General features: G+C 43.5%; 1 non-coding gene across 1 annotated transcript; it reads left to right on the forward strand.

Moving 5' to 3' along the window:
• Positions 1–15,558: 15,558 nt before the first annotated feature.
• Positions 15,559–15,630, forward strand: trnad-guc (transfer RNA aspartic acid (anticodon GUC)). Its single transcript has one exon. It is a non-coding gene; the product is annotated as a tRNA-Asp (tRNA).
• Positions 15,631–16,875: the final 1,245 nt, after the last annotated feature.

Here is a 16,875-nt window from a genome sequence, read left to right on the forward strand (position 1 = left end):
GTTCAAATCCCTCAATGACCCCGCCCCTCCCTATCTCTGTAACATCCTCCAGCCCCTGCACCCCTCCCTAACTCTGTAATCTCCTCAAGCCCTGCATCCCTCCCTATCTCTATAACCTCCTCCAGCCCTACACCCCTCCCTATCTCTCTAACCACCTCGAGCCCCTACACCTCTCCCTATCACCGTAAGCTCCTCCAGCCGTACACCCCTCCCTATCTCTCGAACCTCCTAGAGCCCCTGCACCTCTCCCTATCTCTCTAACCTTGTTAGGGTTAACTTCAAACCACCACTCAGGGTCCGTTAGCCTTAAAGTAAACGCAGGTTTTATTAATACAAGCCGGCAGGGGAGCAATCCTTGAAGGAATGCTCGAAGATACTGCCAGAGACATCTTAATTTTTACAGTTTCAGTTTATAGTATTACGTAATTATGCAAGTTACAATTAATACATGCTGATTGATTAATACATGATTAATTGGAATAGTGCTTTCTTCAATGTGGCTTCTATATGCCTTAATTGGTAATTCCAAACACATGTTGTTGTGATTCTTTTTATTTAACTCTTATCTTGTTATACAATTGAAATTCTATGTTATCTGTGTCCGTGCACAGCTCCCTTTGGTCTATTGATTGGAGATCTGCTCCTCTGTGGAAGGCATCCCACAAATGCTTCCCACAGTCTGAAAAACAGGCTGTGGGTTCCATTTTAAAAACCTGTTAACTCCATTTTAAAACATCGCAATTATTATTATTAATTGTAATTACAATTTGTAAAGTGCCCTTTCAGTCCCTCCTGTTGGTCCCTGATTATTTCTACATATGTTCTGAGCCATCTTCTGGAAATGGTGATATCAAGTCCATATCCCTGGGATCGCTCGTAGTTCCGTATTTTGCGGAGTCTTTACATACTACCCCTGACCATTTCCCTGGGATATTGGCATGCCACTTATATTTATTTTTGTGCAGACAGTGCATAAGCTCGGGGGTCTTGGTTGTTTCCCTAACGCGTTACAAAGTCATTCGCCTCCCTATCATGCCTTTAGGTGACCAGCCATTAAAAATATCCCACCATGAACAACAATTTTCCTTTCCTTGCCTTATCCTGTCTTGATTCGTGTGTCTCCCGCCTCGGTTTCGTTGATCAGCCGATAGGATTGGGACATTCACGACTCAGATCAGGTATTCATGCCGTCTTTTTGTTAGATTAACCTTCTTTGGATCTAGCAAAGGCTTTCTGCGTTCTTGGTTACGGGCCTTGGCCAATCTATTCTTTCTGCGTCTCCTGAATCTGCCTGCACAGTCTCCCAGGCGCATCAACACCACTATCAGCTGCACTAGGACTAACACATGGGATATAATTCTAATCCCTATCTTGTAAATTTGCTCGGGCAAGCCTCGTCTTTCTTTGCACTTTTTACATAACATCACCAAATAACTCAAGGCTATTACTATCTGTACTGCCACTAGGTTACGTGAAAGGATCCTTATCCAGGGATGTATAATCTCAAGTACCAAGGCGGGTTTTTCAGTTTATACTTTATTTCACTGCCCAGTACTTTTGCTTTATCCCTCAGCTCTAAATATATTTTAACGTTATTTCTTAAGCTCAGTTAAACCTTCAAGTAACAGGGGAATGGATTGTGCTTGCTCTTACATGTAAACTTCAATATTTTGCTCAATCTCATCGCTTATATTTCATGTCATGTTCTTCCTGGCATGTCATGCGTGCTCGTCCCACTGCCACCGACAGTTTTGGAGTAACGTAAGTTCCCAGGCGTGTTACCACACAATATTTTCCTCGCCCTTGCTAGGTGTAATATGTGGGTTCGGTTCAGTCAGGGTTTATTCCAATGACACATCCTTCCGTAGTATTGTTAAACCGGCAGCTATCCTTGCTCCCGTCTCCCACTGGGTGAGTACCCATAGTTAGGCTTCCTTCTCTCCGGCACACGGATAAAGATATTACCCTTATATTTCCATTCTTTTTGATCTCATACTGGTCCATCGCGGATGTACTCTTCCCCTCGTATTTTGTTTGTTTCCCCTCACATCCTCCTGTAACCGCATACACCCTTTCATTCCTTTCAAAAAGGGCCACGTTACAGCAAAAGTCTAAAGGGACAAAATTGTTAAACAGACAATCCTGAAGGCTCTGTGCCTTAGTGCGAGGAGTATTCGGAGTAAGGTGGACGAATTAACTGCACAGGCAGCAATTAATGAATATGATATATTTGGCACCACGTTGACATGGCTGTCCTAAGGCTGTGTCCCCTGGTTCTGGACTTCCCCAACATCGGGAACAAGCTACCCGCATCTAACCTGTCCCGTCCCGCCAGAATCTTTATGTTTCTATGTAATCTCCCCTCATCGTTCTGAGCTCCAATGTATAAAAATCCAGCTGATCTAGTCTCTCCTCACATGACAGTCCAGCCATCCATGGAATCAGTCTGGTGAACCTTCGCTGCACTCCCTCAATAGCAAGAATGTCCTTCCTCAGATTAGCACACCAAAACTGAAAACAATAATCCAGGTGAGGCCTCACCAAGGCCCTGTACAACTGCTGTAAGAATCTGTTGAATCTGCATTTTACTGTAACTCTACGACATTCTGAACCGATAAAGAAATGGAATCTGGAAAGGTATCTGTGTCTCTCAGTCTCTGCCTCACTCTCTACCTCTGTCTATTTAGAGATCTGTGCATGTGTTTGCGTGTTTGAGTCTTTGTCTCCCTCACTCTGCCTCTCTCTGACTCACTCTGTCTCTGCCTGTTTCTCTGTTTGTCTCGATCTCTCAATCTGCCTGTGCCTTTCTCACAGTGTCCAGTTCTGTTCCAATGGGATTCTCTCAGTCTCTCTGTCTGACTGTCTCTCTCTTTCCCATCATCACTGTATGTCTATGTCTCTGCCTGTCTGTCTCTCTTTGCCTGTCTCTGTTCGACCCTGTCTCTAGCCTGTTGAATATTTCCATCATTTTCTGTTTTTATCTCTGTCTCTCTCTCTCTCTTTCTTCTCTCTCACTATCCCTCTCTCTCTTTGTCGCTCTCTTTGTCCATGTTTTTGTCTATGTCTCTGGCTTTCCATTAATGTTTGCCTCCCTCTCTTTATGAAGCACACACACACTTCTCTGTGTATGTGTGTGTTTGAGTCTTTGTCTCACTCAGTCTGCCTTTCCCTCTCAGTCTCACACTTGCTCTCTCTCTATTTCTCTAGCTCGCTGTCTGTCTCTCCCTGTTTCTCTTTTTGTGTCTGTCTCGCAACGTGTCTGTCTCTTTCTCATGGTGTCCAGTTCTTTTCACAGCTAGATTCCTGCTGTCTCAAAATCTACACCCTTCAGTACCTCGTTAGTATAGTCGTGAGTGTCCCCGCCTGTCACGCGGGAGGAAGCATTTGCGAAATGTAGAATTGTACTTCAGTTATTCGGTATAGATTCATATTAAAAGTTCCAGAGCAACACAGAAGAGTAAAAATACAGCAAAGAAGATTGGCTCTACCAGATTTTTAGGAAACGAAGACTTTGTCAGGACTCTGTGGCGTTTTGATGCAGAGAGAATGGATGATTGAGTTTTATCTGACTAACATTTAACGACACAAAAGCCGAGTATTCGTGGCCGAGTGCTTAAGGTGATGGACTAAAAACTGCTTGGGGTTTCCGCGCGCCGGTTCGATCCTGCCGAGCACCGATTTCAGCAATTTTCATTTCATTTCACAACTTAACCAGATCCCTGCAAAACTGATCCTGAGTTAGGTGGAATAACGTCCCACACCTTTCAACACTGACATTTTTTCTCATTTTTATTAATCTGCAATATTCACGATACATACGGATAGAAAAAGGCAAAAATCAGCCAAATTAGCGACAGTGATTCAGCCTGTCTATCCCTCTATATGTCTAAGGCACTCTGTGTATGTCCGTTGGTGCGTGTATATTTTTGGTTATGTGTGTGTGTGTGTGTGTCTCTGTGTCTGTCTATCTGTATGTATGTCACTGTGTATGTGCAACTGTCTGTGGATATCATCACCATGAATTTGGTATGTACTGGAACTTTTCAATAAGATTTGGGGAAAATAATACGGTTGTGACATTTGATATCAGCTTTGGTTCAGCGGCAACATTTTCGACTTCAGGTCCCACTCCTGAGACTTGAGCATATCACTCAAGTGCAGCACTTGGGGAATTTTGCATTGTTGAAGCTGTTGACTTTCGGATGAAATTTTAAATTGCAGCTCCGTCTGCTCTCTCGGGTGAATGTAAAAGTTCCGACAGCATTATTCGATAAAGAGTAGTGAGTTGCCCCCGTGTCACTTTTATATAAACATTCTGAAATGCTCACTGAAAACCTGTGTATCTGCGTGTGTCTGTGAGCGTGGAGCTCAAGTCCAGATTCTCACAGAGACAGAATGTGAAGGTTCACAAGTCCAGAATGGCCGAGTGTGTAAGTCATTGCATTTAAGATTTAATGGCTTTATACCCGCGTGGGTTCGAACCCCACTTCTGGTAACTCTTGAATTTAACACCAATTTTCTCCCATCCTGCTCAATGATACCCGAATGGCTTCTGTTGAATCTGTAACTCTGTCACACTCTTAACTGACAAAGAAATGGGATTGTGAAATGTATTTGTGCCTCTCACTCTCTGTCTTCAGAGAGCCCTGTATATCTTTATGTGTTTCAATCTCTGTCACTCTCTGACTCACTCTGTCTGAGGACCGACAAGCTGAATTCAGGGAGCTCGGAGTTAAATTAAAAAGTAGGACCTCAAAGGTCGCAAACTCAGGATTGCTACCAGTGCCACCTGCTAGTCGGAGCATGAATCGCAGGATAGCTCAGATGAATATGTGACTTGAAATGTGGTGCAGATGGGAGGGATTCAAGTTCCTGGGACTTTGGAACCGTTTCTGGGGGAGGTTGGATCAGAACTAAACCGGAAGGTCTGCACCTGGGCAGGACCAGAAACAATGCCCAAGGGGGAGTGGTTGCTCGTGTTGGGGCATGTTTAAAGTAATATGGCAGGGCGACGGGAGACAGAGGGAAGTAGAATGGGCGCAGAAGCGAAAGAATAAAAGTAAAGGTGGAGGGCAGAGAATCCCATGGCAAAAATCACATAGCGCCACTTTACAGCAAAATTATAAAGGGTCAAAATGTATTAAAATAACAAGCCTGAAGGCTCTGTGCCTCATTGCGAGAAGTATTCGTAATAAGGCGGAGGAATTAACTGCACAAGGAGCAGTTACTGAATATGATATAATTGGCATGACGGAGTCATAGCTCTAGGGTGACCAAGGCTGGGAATTCAACATTCAGGAAGCATAGACAGAAATGAAAAGGTGTTGGGATAGCGTTTCTGGTTAAAGCGGAAATTAAGGCAATAGTAAGGAACGACATTAGCTTGGATGATGTGGAACATGAATGTGTGGAACCGCGGAATATCAAAGGGAAGAAAACGCTCGAGGAGTTGTGTACAGATCAGCAAACAGTAGTAGTGAGGTTGGGGAGAGCATCAAACAAGAAATTAGGGATGCGTGCCATAAAGATACAGCAGTTAACAAGGGCGACCTTGCTCTAGATTGGGCTAACCAAACAGGAAGCAATACGGTGGGGGAGGATTTCCTCGATTGTATTAAGGATGGTTTTCTCGACCAATATGTCGAGGGACCATCTAGAGGGCTGGCCATCCTAGACTTGGTGGTGTGCAATGAGAAAGGACACATTAGCAATCTTGTTGTGCGATGCACCTTGGGAAGAGTGACCATAATAAGGTATAATTCTTTATTAAATTGGTGAGTGACACAGTTAATTCAGAGACTTGGGTCCTGAACTTAAGGAAAGGTAACTTCGATGGTATGAGACGTGAATTGGCTAGAATAGACTGGAAAATAATACTTAAACGGTTGACGGTGGATAGGTCATGTCAAACATTTAAAGATCACATGGATGAACTTCAACAATTGTATTTCCCTGTCAGGAGTAAAAATAAAACGGGGAAGATGGCTCAACCGTAGCTAACAAGGGAAATTAAGCATAGTGTTAAATGCAAGGAAGAGGCATATAAATTGGCCAGAAAAAGCCGCAACCTGAGGACTGGGAGACAGAGGAGGACATGGGTTTAATTCGGAGGGGGAAAATAGATTATGAGAGAAAGCTTGTTGGAAACATAATAATGTTCTATAGATATGTGAAGACAAACAGATGCGAGAAGAGAAACGTAGGCCCCTTGCAGTCAGATTCAGGTGAATTGAAAATGGGGAACAAAGAAATGGTAGACCAGTTGAACAATGACTTTGGTTCTGTCTTCACGAAGGAAGACACGCATAACCTTCCAGAAATACTAGGGCACCGAGGATCTAGTAAGAAGGAGGCACTGAAGGAAATCCTTATTAGTCAGGTAATTGTGTTAGGGAAATTGATGGGATTGGAGACCGATAAATCCCCGGGGCCTGATAGTTTGCATTGGAAAATACTGAAGGAAGTGGCCCTAGAAATAGCGGATTCATTGGTGATCATTTTCCAACAGTCCAAGGATTCTAGATCAGTTCGTATGGACTGGAGAGTGCTAATGTAACACCACATTGTAAAAAAGGAGGGAGATAGAAATCGGATAATTATAGACCGGTTAGCCTGACATCAGTAGTGGGGAAAATGTCGGAATCAATTATTAGAGATGAAATAGCAGTGCATTTGGAAAGCAATGACAGGATCAATCCAACCTGCATGAATTTATAACAGCGAAATCAAGCTTGACAAATCTTCTGGAATTTCTTGAGGAAGTAACTAGTATAGTGGACAAGGGGAACCAGTGGATGTGGTGTATTTGGACTTTCAAAAGGCTTTCAACAAGGTCCCACACACGTATTGGTGTGCAAAATTAAAGCACATGGTATTGGGGGTAATGTACTGACGTGGATAGAGAACTGGTTGGCAGACAGGAAGCAGAGAGTCGGGATAAACGTGTCCTTTTCAGAAAAGCAGGCAGTGACTAGTGGGATGCAGCAGGGATCAGTGCTAGGACTCCAGCTATTTACAATATACATTAATGATTTAGATGAAGGAATTGAGTGTAATAACTTCAAGTTTGCAGATGATACTAACAGGGTGGCGGCGTGAGCTGTCAGGAGGACGCTAAAAGGCTGCAGGGTGACTTGGACAGGTTAGGTGAGTGGGCAAATGCATGACAGATGCAGTATAATGTGGATAAACGTGAGGTTATCCACTTTGGTGGCAAAAACACGAAGGCAGAATATTATCTGTACGGCGTCAGATTAGGAAAAGGGGAGGTGCAATGGGAGCTGCGTGTCGTGGTACATCAGTCATTGAAAGTTGGCATGCAGTTACAGCAGGCGGTGAAGAAGGCAAATGGTATGTTGGCCTTTATAGCTAGGAGTTTTGGGTATAGGAGTACGGAGGTCTTACTGCAGTTGAACAGGGCCTTTGAGAGACCTCACCTGGAATATTGTGTTCAGTTTTGATCTCGTAATCTGTGGAAGGACTTTCTTGCTATTGAGGGAGTGCAGCGAAGGTTCACCAGACTGATTCCCGGGATGACAGGACTGACATATAAGGAGAGACTGGATCGACTGGGCTTGTAGTCACTAGAGTTTAGAAGCATGAGAGTGGATCTCAAAGAAACATAAAAAATTCTGACGGGACTTGACAGGTTCGATGCAGCAAGAACGTTCCCGATGTTGGGGAAGTCCAGAATTAGGGGACACAGTCTAAGGATAAGGGGCAGGCCATATAGGACCGAGATGAGGAGAAACGTCTTCACTCAGAAAGTTGTTAACCTGTGGAATTCCCTATCGCAGAGAGTTGTTGATGCCCGTTCATTGGCTATATTCAAGAGGGAGTTAGATATGGCCATTATGGCTAAAGGCATCAAGAGGTATGGAGAGAAAGCAGGAAAGGGGTACTGAGCTGAATTATCAGCCATGATCTTATTGAATGGTGGTGCAGACTCGAAAGCCCGAATGGCCTACTCCTGCACCTATTTTCTATGTTTCTCTGTTTGTCCCTGTCTCTCAATCTGTCTCTTACATTCTCACGGTGTCAATGTTCTGCTCCAATGGGATTCTCTCAGTCTCCCTGTCTATTTGGCTCTCTCTTTCCCATCATCCCTCTCTGTCTGACTGTCTCTCTCTTTCCCATCGTCTTTCTCCATCTGTCTATGTCTCTGCCTGCCTGCCTTTCTTTGCCCTGTCTTTAACCTGCTTAGTATTTCCATCATTTTCTCTTTTTATTTCAATCTTTCTCTCTATCTGTCTCTCTATCTCTCTATCTGTCTATCTCTGTGTCTCTCTTTGTCCCTGTCTTCATCTCTGTATTTCTATCACTCTTTCCCTCTCTCTCTTTACAGAGCACACACACATCTTTGTTTATGGAAGTGCTTGAGTTTTTTTCTCACTGAGCCTGTCTCTCCCTCTCAGTCTCACTTTATCTGTCTCTTTGTCTCTATCTCGCTCTCTGTCTCTCCCTGTTTCTCTGTTTATCTCTGTGTCTCAATGTGCCTGTCGACTTCTCATGGTGTCCAGTTCTGTTCACAGCTCGATTCCTGCTCCGAGAGAGCCCATACCCGTCAGTACCTCGTTAATATAGTGGTGAGTATCACCGCCTGTTATGCGGGAGACCAGACTTTAATTCCCAGATGGAAGAAGTCTTTTTCGAAATGTAGAATTTTACTTTTGTTTCTTGGTATAGATTCATGTTAAAAAGTTCGAGAGCAATATAGAAGAGTAAAATTACAGAAAGGGGAGATTGCCTCTTCCAGATTTTTAGCAAACGGAAACATTTTCAGGATTCTGTGGCCATCTGCTGCACAGAGATGGATGACTATGTTTTATCTGAGTAACATTTAAAAATGCAGCAAACTAGTAGTCGTGGCCCAGTGATTAAGGCGATGACCTAGAAATACATTGGGTTTTCCTCGCCAGGTTTGAATCCTGCAGACTACAATTCTTTCCATTTCACAATTTACCCAGGTCTCTGCAAAACTGATCCTGAGGTCGGTGGAATAACATCCCCCACCTTTCAACACTGACATTTTTTCTATCTTTCATTAATCTGCAATATTCACGATACATACGGATTAGAAAAAAGCAAAAGCCAGCCAAAATAGCGAGAGTGACCCTGCCTGACTATACCTCTATTTGTCTGAGGCACTCTGTGCATATCTTGATCTGGTGTCATAGTACATGAGTCATTGAAAGTTGGCATGCAGTAGCAGCAGGCGGTGAAGAAGGCAAATTACATGTTTTCCTTCATAGCTAGGGGATTTGAGTACAGGAGCAGGGACGTCTTACTGCAATTACACAGGGTCTTGGTGAGGCCACACCTGGAATATTGTGTTCAGTTTGGTCGCTAAATCTGAGGAAGGACATCCTTGCTATTGAGGGAGTACAGCGAAGGTTCACCAGCTTGATTCCCGGGAAGGCAGGACTGACATATGAGGAGAGACTGGATCAACTGGGCTGGTATCCACAGGAGTTTAGAAGAATGAGAGGCGATCTCATGGAAATATATAAAATTCTGACGAGATTGGACAGGTTAGATGCAGAAAGAATGTTCCCGTTGCTGTGGAGTTCAAGAACCAAGGATCTCAGTCCAAGAATAAGGGGGAAGCCATTTAAGACCGGGATGAGGAGGAACTTCTTCACTCAGAGAGTGGTTAACCTATGGAATTCTCTACCGCAGAAAGTTATTGAGGCCAGTTTGCTGGATATATTCAAAAGGGAGTTAGATATGGCCCTTGCGGCTAAAGGGATCAAGGTGTATGGAGAGAAAGCAGGAAAGGGGTACTGAGGTTGAATGATCAGCCATGATCTTAGTGAATGGTGGTGCAGGCTCGAAGGGCCGAATGACCTACTCCTGTAACTCATTTATATGTTTCTATGTTGATACGTGTATATTTTTGATAATTGAGTGTGTGCTTGTCTGTGTATGTCTATCTGTATGTATGTGTCTGTGTATGTGCAACTGTCTATGTAAATCATCAAATGGAATTTGATATGTCCTGCAACTTTTAAAAAAACTTGGAGAAAATAATACGGTTGTGATCTTTGGTATTGGCTTTGGTTTATTGGCTCCATTCTCGACTGAATCAGGAGGTTGTGTGTGTAAGTCCCACTCCTGAGACTTGAGCACATCATCTTGGCTGACACTCAAATGCAGTATTTGTGGAATTACGCATTGTTGAATCTGTTGACTTTCGGATGAAATGTTAAATGGAAGCTTCGTCTGCACCTTCGGGTGGATGTGAAAGTTCCCAGAGCCTTACTCGAAAAGGAATAGGAGAGTTGCGCCCGTGTCAATATGACGAAAAATGTTCAAAAATGCTCACTGAAACCCGATGTGTATGTTTGCGTCTGTGCGGATGGAGTTAAAGGCCAGATTCTCAAAGCGACAGAGTCCAAACGCTGACAGGACCAGGGTGGCCGAGTGGTTAAGTCGTTGGGCACAAAATCCAATGGTTTTATACTCGTGTAAGCTCGAACCCCACTCCTGGTAATTCCTTAATTAAACAAAGATTTTTCCCATCCTCCTCAGTAATATCCGATTTTCATCTGTTGCATTTGCATTTTTCTGTAAATCTGTGACACTCTGAGCAGATAATGAAATGAAATTGTGAAATGTATCTGTGTCGCTCAGTCTCTGCCTCTCTCTCTCTTTAGAGAGCTGTGCATGTGTTTGTGTGTTTGAGTTTTTGTCTCTCTCAGTCTGCCTCTCTCTGATTCACTCTGTCTGTCCCTGTTTCTCCGTTTGTCTCTGTCTCTCAATCTGTCTCTCTCACGGTGTCCAGTTCTGTTCCAATAGGATTCTCTCAGACTCTCTGTCTGACTGTCTCTCTCTTTCCCATCATCTCTGTCTGTCCATGTCTTTGCCTGAATCTGTTCGTCACTATCTCTAACCTGAAGAGTATTTCCAACATTTTCTGTTTTTGTCTCGATGTCTCTCTCTCTATCTGCCTTTCTCTCTATCTGTCTCCCTCTTTGTCTCTCTTTTTGTCCCTGTCTTTTTCTTGTCATTCCATCACTATTTGCCTCACTCTCTTTATGGAGCACGCAAACACCTCTCTGTGTATGTATGTAATTGCCTCTTTGTCCCACTCAGTCTGACCCTCCCTCTTAGTCTCAAACTTTCTGTTTTCTCTGTCTCTATCTCGCTGTCTGTCTCTACCTGTTTCCTTGTTTGTCTCTGTTTCTCAATGTGTCTATCTCTTTCTCACAGTGACCAGTTCTGTTCCAATGGGATTCGCTCAGTCTCTCTTCTGACTGTCCCATCATCTCTGTCTGTCTATGTCTCTGCCTGTCTGTCTCACTTTGCCTGTCGCTGGTAGTTCCTGTATTTAACCTGCTGGGAATTGCCATCATTTTCTGTTGATATCTTTGTCCCTCTCTCGATCTGTCGCTCTCTCTCTGTCTGTCTCTCCTTGTCACTGTCTTTATCAAGGTCTTTCTCTGCCTCTTTCCCTCTCTCGCTTTAGAGATCACACACACGCATATCTCTGTACATGTAAGTGTTTGAGTCTTTTTCTCAATCAGTCTGCCTCTTCGTCTCAGTCTCGCACTTTCTGTCTCTCGTTGCCTCCATCTCGCTGTCTGTCTCTCCCTGTTTGTCGGTTTGTCACTGTTGACTTCTCATGGTGTCCAACTCTGTTCGCAGCTCGATTCCTGCTCTGGCAGCGATGGTACCTGTCAGTTCCTCGTTAGTATAGTGGTGAGTATCCCTGCCTGTCACGCGGGATACCGGGGTTCAATTCCCCGATGGGGAGGCAGTTGTTTCGAAATGTACAATTTTACTTCTGTTTCTTGGTAGAGATTCATATTAAAAAGTACCAGAGCAATATCGAACTGCAAAAATACAGGTAGAGGAAATTGCCTCGTCCAGATCTTTAGCAAACGGAGACTTTTTCAGGATTCTTTGGCCGTCTGCTGCACAGAGATGGATCACTGAGTTTTTTCTGAGTAACGTCGACAAAGGCAGAGACACAGTAGTCGTGGCCGAGTGGTTAAGATGATGGACTACAAATTCATTGGGTTTTTCCAGCTAGGGTTCGAATCCTGCCGATTACGATTCTCACCATTTTTCATTCCATTTCACAATTTAACCAGGTCTCTGCAAAACTGATCCTGAGATAGATGGAATAACGTCCCACACCTTTCAACACTGACAATTTTTTCTCATTTTTATTAATCTGCAACATTCACGATACATACGGATAGAAAAACGCAAACATCAGTCAGAGTTGCAACAGTGATTTAGCCTGTCCATCCCTCGAGATGTCTGAGGCATCTGTGCATGTCCGTTGGTGCTTGTAAATTTTTGGTTATGTGTGTGTCTCTATGTCTGTCTATCTCTATATATGTCTCTGTGTATGTGCAACTGTCTGTGGAAATAATCACCATGAATTTGGTATGTCCTGGAACTTATAAAAAAGACTTGGGGAAAATAATACGGTTGTGAACTTTTGAATCGGCTTTGGTTCAGTGGCAGCATTCTCGACTGAATCAGAAGTTTGTGTGTTCAAGTCGCACAGCTGAGACTTGAGCATATCATCTTGGCAAACACTCAAGTGCAGCACTTGGGGAATTTTGCAATGTTAAAACTGTTGACTTTCGGATGAAATGTTAAATTGAAGCTCCGTCTGCACCCTCTGGTGCATATGAAATGTTTCAGATCATGACTCGAAAAAGAATAGGAGAGTTGCCCCCCTGTCAATATTGCTAAAAATGTTCGTAAATGCTCACTGAAAGCCGATGTGCATGTGTTTGTATGAGGGGTTGGGGTTGAAGCCCAGATTCTCACAGAGACAGAATCCCATCTCCCACAGGGCCAGGATAGCTGAGCGGTTAAGGCGTTGGCCTTAAAATTCAATGGTTTTTTCCCGCGTGGGTTCATCCCCACTCCTGGTATTTCTACAATTTAACACGGATTTCCTCCCATTCTGATCAGTGATAATGGATTTGCATCGGTTGAATCAGCAATTTTCTGTAACTATGTAACACTCTGAACCGATAATGAAATGAAATTGTGAAATGTATCTGTGTCGCTCGGTCTCTGCCTCTCTCTCTCTTCAGAGAGCTGTGTATGTGTTTGTATTTTTGAGTCTTTGTCTCTCTCAGTCTGACTCACTCTGTTTGTCTCTGTCTCTCAATCTGTCTCTTTCTCACGGTGCCCACGTCTGTTCCAATGAGATTCTCTCAGACTCTTTGTCTGACTGGCTCTCTCTTTCCCATCATTTCGGTCTGTTCATGTCTTTGCCTGTCTCTGTTAGTCCCTGCCTGTAAGCTGAGAAGTATTTCCATCATTTTCTGTTTAAGGCTCTATCGCACTCTCTCGATCTGTCTCTCTCCTTGTCACTGTCTTTATCATTGTCTTTTTCTCACTCTTTCCCTCTCTCTCTGAATAGATGACACACACACACATCTCTGTATATGTATATGTTTGAGTCTTTTTCTCCGAGTCAGCCTGCCTCTCCTTCTCAGTCTGACCCTTTATGTCTCTCGTTGTATCTATCTCGCTGTCTGTCTCTCCCTGTTTGTCGGTTTGTGTCTGTCGAATTCTCATGGCGTCCAGTTCTGTTCACAGCTCGCTTCCTGCTCTGACAGAGACGGTACTTGTCAGTTCCTCGTTTGTGTCGTGGTGTGTATCCCTGCCTGTCACGCGGGAGACCGGGGTTCAATTCCCCGACGGGGAGGCAGTTGTTTCAAAATGTTAAATTTTACTTCTGTTTCTTGGTAGAGATTCATATTAAAAAGTTCCAGAGCAATATCAAACTGTAAATATACAGGTAGAGGAGATTGCCTCGTCCAGATTTTTAGCAAACGGAGACTTTTTCAGGATTCTTTGGCCGTCTGCTGCACAGAGATGGATGACTGAGTTTTTTCTGAGTAACGTTTACGAAGGCAGCGACACAGGAGTCGTGGCCGAGTGATTAAGGCGATGGACTAAAAATTCATTGCGTTTTTCCCACTCGGGTTCGAATCCTGCCGATTACGATTCTCAGCATTTTTCATTCCATTTCACAATTTAACCAGTTCTCTGTCAAACTGATCCAGAGATAAATGGAATAACGTCCCTCACCTTTCAACACTGATATTTTTTCTCATTTTTATTAATCGGCAATATTCACGATACATACGGATAGAAAAACGCAAAAATCAGTCAAAGTTGCAACAGTGATTTAGCCTGTCTATCCCTCGAGATGTCTGAGACTTCTGTGCATGTCTGTTGCTGCGTGTAAATTTTTGGTTATGTGTGTTTGTCTTTGTGTCTCTTTCTATCTCTATATATGTATCTGTGTATGTGCAACTGTCTGTGGAAATAATCACCATGAATTTGGTATGTCCTTCAACTTATAAAAAAGACTTGGGGAAAATAATATGGTTGTGAACTTTTGTATCGGCTTTGGTTCAATGGCAGCATTCTCGACTGAATCAGAAGTTTGTGTGTTCAAGTCGCATGCTGAGACTTGAGCATATCATCTTGGCAAACACTCAAGTGCAGCACTTGAGGAATTTTGCACTGTTGAAGCTGTTGACTTTAGGATGAAATGTTAAATTGAAGCTCCGTCTGCACCCTCTGGTGGATATGAAAGGTCCCAGATCATTACTCGAAAAAGAATAGGAGAGTTGCCCCCGTGTCAATATTGCTAAAAATGTTCGTAAATGCTCACTGAAAACCGATGTGCATGTTTTTGTATATGGGGTTGGGGTTGAAGCCCAGATTATCACAGAGACAGAATCCAAGCTCTCCCAGGAGCAGGACAGCCGAGCGGTTAAGGTGTTGGCCTTAAAATTCAATGGGTTTTTCCCGCGTGGGTTCATCCCCACTCCTGGTATTTATTTAATTTAACACGGATTTCCTCCCATTCTGATCAGTGATAATGGATTTGCATCGGTTGAAGCAGCAATTTTCTGTAACTATGTGACACTCTGAACCGATAATGAAATGATTTTTTGTGAAATGTATCTGTGTCGCTCGGTCTCTGCCTCTTTCTCTCTTCAGAGAGCTGTGTATGTGTTTGTATGTTTGAGTCTTTGTCTCTCTCAGTCTGACTCACACTGTTTGTCTCTGTCTCTCAATCTGTCTCTTTCTCACGTTGCCCACGTCTGTTCCAATGAGATTCTCTCAGACTCTTTGTCTGACTGGCTCTCTATTTCCCATCATTTCGGTCTGTCCATGTCTTTGCTTGTCTCTGTTAGTCCCTGCTTGTAAGCTGAGAATTATTTCCATCATTTTCTGTTTTAGTCTCTATCGCTCTCTCTCGATCTGTCTCTCTCCTTGTCACTGTCTTTATCATTGTCTTTTTCTCACTCTTTCCCTCTCTCTCTTAATAGATCACACACACACACATCTATGTATATGTATATGTTTGAGTCTTTTTCTCAGAGTCAGCCTGCCTCTCCTTCTCACTCTCACCCTTTATGTCTCTCGTTGTCCTTCTATCGCTGTCTGTCTCTCCCTGTTTGTCGGTTTGTCTCTGTCTCTCAATGTGTCTGTCGACTTCTCATGGTGTCCAGTTCTGTTCACAGTGACTCGATTCATGCTCTGACAGAACTAGTATCCGTCAGTTCCTCGTTAGTGTAGTGGTGAGTATCCCTGCCTGTCACGCGGGAGGCCGGGGTTCAATTCCCCGACGGGGAGGCAGTTGTTTCAAGATGTCGAATTTTACTTCTGCTTCTTGGAAGAGATGCATACTAAAAAGTTCCAGAGCAATATAGAACTGTAAAAATACAGGTTGATGAGATTGCCTCGTCCAGATTTTTAGCAAACCGAGAATTTTTCAGGAGTCTTTGGCCGTCTGCTGCACAGAGATGGATGGCTGAGTTTTTTCTGAGTAACGTTTAAAACGGCAGCGACACAGTAGTCGTGGCCGAGTGGTTAAGGCGATGGACTAGAAATCCATTGGATAATCCCGCACAGGTTCGAATCCTGCCGACTACGATTCTCAGCATTTTTCATTCCATTTCACAATTTAACCGGTTCTGTGCCAAACTGATCCTGAGATGGATGGAATAACGTCCCACACTTTTCAACTTTGACATTTTTTTCTCATTTTTATTAATCTGCAATATTCACGATACATCCGTTTCAAAAATCGCAAACATCAGTCAAAGTTGCGACAGTGATTCAGCCTGTCTATCCCTCGAGATGTCTGAGGCATCTGTGCATGCCCGTTGGTGCGTGCAAATTTTTGGTTATTAATGTGTGTGTGGGTCTCTGTGTCTGTCTATCTTTTTATATGTCTCTGTGTATGTGCAACTGTCTGTGGAAATCATCACCATCAATTTGGTATGTCCTGCAACTTATAAAAACGACTTGGCAAAAAGAATACGGTTGTGAACTTTTGTATCGGCAATGGTTCAGTGGCCGCATTCTCGAGTGAATCGGGAGTTTGTCTGTTCAAGTCGCACTCCTGAGACTTGAGCATTTCATCTTGGCTACCACTCAAGTGCAGCACTTAGGGAATTTTGCATTGTTGAAGCTGTTGACATCCGGATGAAATGTTGAATTGAAGATCCGTCTGCACCCTCGGGTGGATATGAAAGTTGCCAGTGTATTACTCGTAAAAGAATAGGAGAGTTGCCCCTGTGTCAATATTACTAAAAATGTACTCACGGTGCCACGTCTGTTCCAATGGGATTCTCTCAGATTCTTTGTCTGAGTGGCTCTCTCTTTCCCATCATTTCGGTCTGTCCATGTCTTTGCCTGTCTCTGTTAGTCCCTGCCTGTAAGCTGAGTAGTATTTCCATCATTTTCTGTTTTAGTCTCTATCGCTCTCTCTCTATATGTCTCTCTCCTTGTCATTGTCTTTATCATTGTCTTTCTCTCACTCTTTCCCTCTCTCTCTTAATAGATCACACACACACATGTCTGTATATGTACATA

The sequence above is a fragment of the Pristiophorus japonicus genome, chromosome 23 (genome assembly GCF_044704955.1).
Source record: "Pristiophorus japonicus isolate sPriJap1 chromosome 23, sPriJap1.hap1, whole genome shotgun sequence".
Lineage (NCBI taxonomy): Eukaryota > Metazoa > Chordata > Chondrichthyes > Pristiophoridae > Pristiophorus > Pristiophorus japonicus.